At 54.0% G+C, this 6,391-nt stretch overlaps 1 protein-coding gene across 2 annotated transcripts in view; it reads right to left on the bottom strand.

Annotated features, from left to right (window-relative positions):
• LOC113204140 (neuropeptides capa receptor-like) overlaps positions 1–6,391 on the bottom strand; it is a 138,520-nt gene that overhangs the window by 117,330 nt on the left and 14,799 nt on the right. The window contains exon 1 of one of the 2 annotated variants that reach the window (XM_026419169.2): positions 1,684–2,083. The exons of the other annotated variant lie outside the window; for it this stretch is intronic. The gene's annotated coding sequence lies outside the window, so the exon portion shown is untranslated. Of the gene's footprint in view, positions 1–1,683; positions 2,084–6,391 lie in introns of those variants that run through there. 2 annotated transcript variants of the gene reach the window in all.

Here is a 6,391-nt window from a genome sequence, read left to right as displayed (position 1 = left end):
GGGGGGGATGAGGGGGCGGCTCTGCATCCCTTTTGCGTCTCGCGTGTGCAGGAGCAGCGGTCGAGGGGCTGCTGCTGGAAGAGAAGAGGACTGGTTGGTTGGCCGGGTTTGCACGGTGTGAGGATGATGGGAGCCGCGTGCTCGCGACGTGACTTGAAACGAAGGGAAAAACGTATAATCCGCGCGGGTGTGTACGCGGGTACCCCCTGCCAGATGGCCGTCGGTGAGGCTGCTGTGAGAGGCAGCTCTCGTAGCATCTTATCAGAGCTCCCGCGGGGCCACTGGGGGCGGGGGGGATTGCGGTCTGGGTTCCCCGTGGGGACAAAGCGGGGGCCGGAGGGCGACAGTGCCGCCGTGCGCGGCCCACTAAAAGACCTTTGCCAATAACATGCATTTAAAACGATGCTGTCGTTTTTGTTGTTTTTTTGCTAGGAGGGCTTCCTCCAAACGCACCATCATTGCTGCGAGCAAAAATAAAATGAATACAAGACAAGTTGGATGCACGATCTCCAATATTGAGCCATCTCGAGAAGTGAGAGAGAGATAGAAACTGTTGGAAAATAATATGAAATATTCCGTGATAAGGTATCAGACAAAAAAAATCCACAGACAATGTCGTCTGCCAATAATGATGGTTGTTTGAATTGTGTTCCTGGCGCGAGGGGAGGGGGTGGCGCGTGCACCCCGCAGACACTGTAGGTGCGCTAGGCTGCGCGGGGAACTGCCTACGTAGGCGGTGCACGGCGCCTCGCTGCCCCACACGCAGGAGGCAGCCTCGGGCCGGGAGCGCCAGAGCGCCCCCCACGTCCTCCGCCCACCTTTACACTCGTGCGCTCGTAAAACGACAGCGACCTTGGGCAGTAACAGAGACCGACCCAGACAAATGTTTGTGCAAAACTGCATTTTTCTTTTATCTCCCAAGATTAGGGGCAAACTGCTGCTGCCACAGAGCAAGACGAGACTGAGAATCGTCGACATTTTACTTACGAGCCAAAACACTAGAATTGTTTGCCGACAAGAGAACACAAAATAGCTGCAAAAGTTAATTCGTACAAGCCTGCGACAATGTTAGTGGCTCCCCCCCTCCCCCCTCAGGGCTCGTCCAGAGTACGCCTGCACTGAGAAAAATATTTCTTTCGAGGCACTAAACATTCGTATAATGCTCCCGACATTTGTCCCACATCAAAAAGAAAATTGAGTCTGGACATATTAAACGTATCGTGCTCAGACGGACTTTTTTTCCCTCAGTGTGTTGTTTTCGTTTCTCTGCTTCATTCGGCTAATTAGGCTGGGCGCCTGCGATACCCAGGGTAGGCCGTCCCGCAGTGCACGCATGCAGTGCAGTGCGGGATGTTGCCTACCTGCCAGGCGCTAAGCGTGCTTGCATAGAGCTGCACACTAACGGTCGCAACGACCATTACTGGTACTGTTACGAGTGTTACGGTGCTGAAATGACAGAGAGAGCGCACCAAACAACCGCGCTGCCGCCGCCGAGGCAGGAGGAAGTTGTTGTGCTGCTGGAAGCGGTGGGACGGGGAGAAAGGGTAACTCTAAACGGGCCCCTCTCTCCTCCTCCGCTTCCCTCCCCTGCACGTGGCGGAGGCACCCCCCGCCCAGACCACCGCCGCGTTGTCGTCGCCGTCGTCGTCGTCGTCGTCAACAATTAAGTCAGTCTAAGCTCACCTTTCTCGCCGATAGCAGAGAACAAAGGCGCGCAGCAGCACACAGTCCTCGGAGCTCTGTCACTCTAGGCGCCGCCGCGCCCGCCCGCCGCCGTCCGCCGCACGGCCGCGACAGTCACGTAAACAAACATCCTCCTCCGGAGCGTCCGGAGGAGCGTCCAGGACGACGCGGCAGCGAGAGGGAATTACTCTTGTTATTTGCGGGGGCGCGATGTGGCGCGCGGACACACAATGGGAGACTCTAGCGGGGGGCGCTGCTGGAGGGGAGGCGAGGGTGGTGGGGGGAGGGGGACGCGCGCGAGTCGCAGATCGCGCGGGCCGCGTAGCGCCGCCTAGGCCGCGGCGGGTGGGGGCGCTCTCTCTCCTCTCTCTCGCTGTCCTCTCGACTCGACGGCTCGCAGGCGACTGAGCGAGAGCCGCCGCCGGCGGGAGCGCGCCGCCGCCAGGGCCAGGGGCTCCGCGACGGGGACGGGGATCAGCCCAGCTCACCGCCCGGGCGCCCCGGGGGGCCTCTCCTGCTGCTGCTGCTGCTGCTCGGCGTCGTGTCCGTGCACGGACCCCCCGCCGCACACCACCACCGGACAGCAGCGCACAGAGAGCACCTAACTGCCCCCCAATCAGCGAGCGCACGCACTCTCGACTCCAATCACTTTTCCAATCAGGAACCCATCACGCAAAAAATGAACCCTTTTTATTATTGTTTCATAAATCGCCGCTATATGGCGTCGAAGTGCACTCGGAACGACGAGGTTTCTCGATCCGAGCATTACACGGTAAACAAAAAACTCGGATTCCGAGGCGGCAATCTCAATTTCCGAGGTTGCCCTAATTCCGAGCTACCGATCTCGAATTCGGGTAAAGGTGTAAAACCGAGTCACCTTTTACCCGTTTCCGAGAAACGATTCTCGGATTTCGAGAGACAATTCCCGGATTACGAGCTCATTACCTCGGAATCAGAGCAGAGCGGCTCTAAATCAGGCTTTGGATGCTCGGAATCGAGAGGATGCCTTAAAAGTCGGTTTCCTGCCTCAAAAATTAAAATTTCAAATTTTTTCACGCCTCAGATTCCGAGTTTTTTGTTTACCGTGTAAAATGTTCCTATGCGAGAACGGTCAGGAGCAATACAAGAATAACATTTTCTCCGGCATTCAGAACATTTTACTTGAGGCCAGAGTTTTGCACTTGTGCACTTCGTGCACTTCGCATTCGCAATATGTCTATCGTTCAACCAATGCCAAAGCATTCCTAGAACAATAACAATGATGACATTCCAAGAACTGTGACCTCACTGAGTGTGAATTCTAACTCAATTCGTTAAGTCCACTCACCAATAACGAGGTCCCAAGCCCCAGAAGTGATAGATGGAGTACCTCATCCAGCGCGGTGGAAAGGGTTTACTTTGGTTCATTAGGACGGCTCTATCGAACACTCATTAATTTTAACCATTTCCAGGAGGTACCAAGTAGACGTTTACCAAGTGCGGATAGGTTTGCCTGCGAATTCGATCCCGCTCAGCACCACGGAACATGCAATATTAAATTATCAAAGGGAAGCGAGGTTTCTACTTGCTCTTTTAACTGTGATTATATTGTACCACGACAGTATATTTTTTTTCGTCTCCTTCACTATGTCACTGTTAACTGGTTGGCGTCTTAAGATGCCAAAATTGGCGTTCACAGACGACAATATTTGGGGTTGTGAGAAGATGTGGTCAATTTAAATTGCCACCACGATTAAAGCAAAAGAAAATAACGTTGCTGAAGCGGTGCACACAAACTGGATTTGTATCCTTCATCTGTACGAACTTAGGCAATCAAATTTTTTGCACACATTTCTGCGTTGATTAGAACACTTTTGTGCATTCATTCGTAGGAAATCATGCCCTTTGTCGTACAAATTTGTGCGAAACGAGACGTGGGTTTAGGTTGGTGCGAACATTTTGCACCAAAACATACAAGTACATTTCGTGCGTAAGTTTATCAATCCCAAACCCTCTCTGGTCCCTTCTTGGCATCCTTGTTTTTTTATCGAACATCATGGGGGACAGTCGCCCCCGGCTCCTCTACCCAAAGCTGGCGAGAAAGATCTTGTCGGCACGATTTGCACAACGGCAGCAACAGCGGCGGCAGTTTACATGTGTTTTTCAAATCCATTTCATTATGCAACATGTGACAGCCGCTCGGCAGTGGATGCTGCCGCCGCCACTACTGGCTGCCGCTTATCGCATCCTGTCTCCAAATAAGAGAGATAGCTGCGTGTCACCGGCACGGACCGCGCCGTCGCGACACGCACACAAAGGTGCTCGGCGGCGGCACCCGGCTCGCGGGTACGAATGTCACTCGCTCACAAAGTCACTCGGCGCGAGTACTCATGTCTCTCGCTCACTAAGTCACTTCGCCCCAACAAGGGAGCTGCGACGTCAGAATGATAACTTTGGAAACTCAAGTGTGATCCTGTACAACAGTTTTAAGTGCAATATCACTTTACTCGAGGAGGGCGATATTTCCGTTTGTTATCTACAATGACTGGCAAATAATAGTAGTTAAGGTGGTGAACACTATTTGAGGTTTGAGTGTAAATCTATGGTTCACTGGGTAAGAAAAATGACACTCCTTTTTATCAGCAAAGTACACTGTTAAAAATCCTCGAAGCGCATTAATGCATGATGCGTTAGATCGGGTAGGGGTTGAAATTTCTCGCTCCGACTGTATGTGATAATTTTTTTAGGCACTCTCTGTTTCCGGTCAAGTAGTGCCGCAATTTTCGTGTCCACTACTACAAACCGTCCATCGAAGACAGGAAGGGAGGCGCGGGAGTCGTCCGAAAACGAAACAGGATACACGCTGCTAAGGGCCTTCCGGGAGAAATGGGAGAGCGGGCGGAGAGTGGAAAAAGGGAGGGGGGGGGGTCTCCTTCTTCTCCATCTTCATCGGATTATTACATCCTTACTATAGGCGACGCGCTGAAGCCAAGTCAAGTTCCTTCTCCCCCTCTTCTGAAAGCTTTACAAACTGAATTATTCGTGGAGACATTACGGTGACTAATAGGAGTGAAGGAGGTGGGATGGTTTGGAGAGGGGAGGGGGGGGGCAGAGATGCTCAGCAGAAGAGAGGGGACCGGGGGGAGATGTATGCGCCCGAGTGCGAGCACGCATGTCGCTCACGCGTTCGCATGGGCGGATTCATTGTCTGCGGTCCCCAGGAGGGACCTTTGTGACAACTTTACGTCTCAATCTCGCAAAAAAAGGAGGAGGGGAAACTTTTCCACGCTTCGAGAGGATGGGGAAGGCGAGGGATGGAGAGAGGCGCTTTTGTTCCGTCCGTCCGTCACCCCCCACGGCCGCCTGCCTCGCCCCTCTCGACGAGCGGACCGCGTTAAACTCGGGCTGATGTCATAATTGACAAGAGGCGATAATAGCAGCCTGAACTCACTCTGACTCGCCTTCCCCATCCCCTCCCACCTCCTCCTCCCACAACCCCCTCCCTGTCTTTACGCCGAGCAGGAAACCATCGTTATGCGGCCCGACTTACTTAACAAACTTGAGCCAGAAATCAGCTCAGCGCGCGGCAGTCCCACAGCGACTCATGGGTTTGAGGTGGGGGGGGGGGGATTTAATTATGTTTTACAAGCAGGCGCAGTGATCCCCGCGCACGAGGCAGCTGGGCAGAGGTCCGCCCCGCCCAGCAGCGCCCCGCCCCGCCCGCGCCTCCAGCCGGGAGGCCTCAGCCGCCCCCGGAGGAATGCACCGGCGAGCAGTACGAAGCAGCGGCAGTCCGCGGATCCACCCGCCTCAAAGAGGCTGCTGCTGCCGGCCAGCCTGGCGGCGCTGAGCGCAGCGTAGCCCTTGTCTTACTTTCCGGCTCCCACCCCCCGCTCGCTCTCTCTCGCTCTCTCCCTTTCTCCCTCGCTCTCTCCCTCGCTCTCGCTCTCTCTCTTTCTATCTCTCTTTTATTCTTGCTTCTCGACACAAATGTTTTTGAATTTCATATCTCAATGAGGGATCGCGCGCGCCGCATTATATGATGCCGAGAATAAAGCACTCTTTTATGTTAGTCGGCCCCGGCGCGGCCGTCGCTTTCCGCCGAAAGGGAAATGCCGCCGCTCTGTCACGGCTTGGCTGCGGATAGAAACAATAACTCGAGGGGCAAAAGATGGCGCCACCACAGCGAACATGGCAAAAATGCTTTGTTTCTGTTGCAGGTACGAATAATATGCAGAGAGAGAACCAACATCTGTGACAAAATGGAATCAGTTAAACTGTTAGGAACATAAAGCTGAATCCTTCATAGTTAACTGCAAAAAAAATGATTTGTAATTGAGAATAATGGCCCATTCCCTTCGTAAAACTTCCGAGGTCGGCTTCAGATGGGATTTGAACAGCTGAGCCTAAATTTCCAAACTAATTTCTTGCCCCCTCGAACAGGGTGTGGTTCGCTCAGCAAATTATTCGCCCCTCGAACAAACAAGTTCCTTGCCATGTCCAGTGCACCTGCCAGCCCCCATCCCCTTTCCTATCCTGCAGCTGTGGCCTGCCTGAGTAACTAGCTGCAACAGCTGCATGCACAAGGAGAGCCTCAAGCTGGGCAGGGCGGTCGTAAAGCACGCTGCGCTGCGGGAGGTAGCGCGGTCCACGCGGCAGGGGTTTAAGTGGGGGTTGAGCGGAGCGGAGCAAGCCCTCCCCTTCTTTCCACCTCCCCTACGCCCCCCCC

Source organism: Frankliniella occidentalis, unplaced genomic scaffold (assembly GCF_000697945.3).
Source record: "Frankliniella occidentalis isolate FOCC.00 unplaced genomic scaffold, Focc_3.1 Scaffold4, whole genome shotgun sequence".
NCBI classification, from domain to species: Eukaryota; Metazoa; Arthropoda; class Insecta; order Thysanoptera; family Thripidae; genus Frankliniella; species Frankliniella occidentalis.
This window is presented reverse-complemented; position numbering and strand designations above follow the sequence as displayed.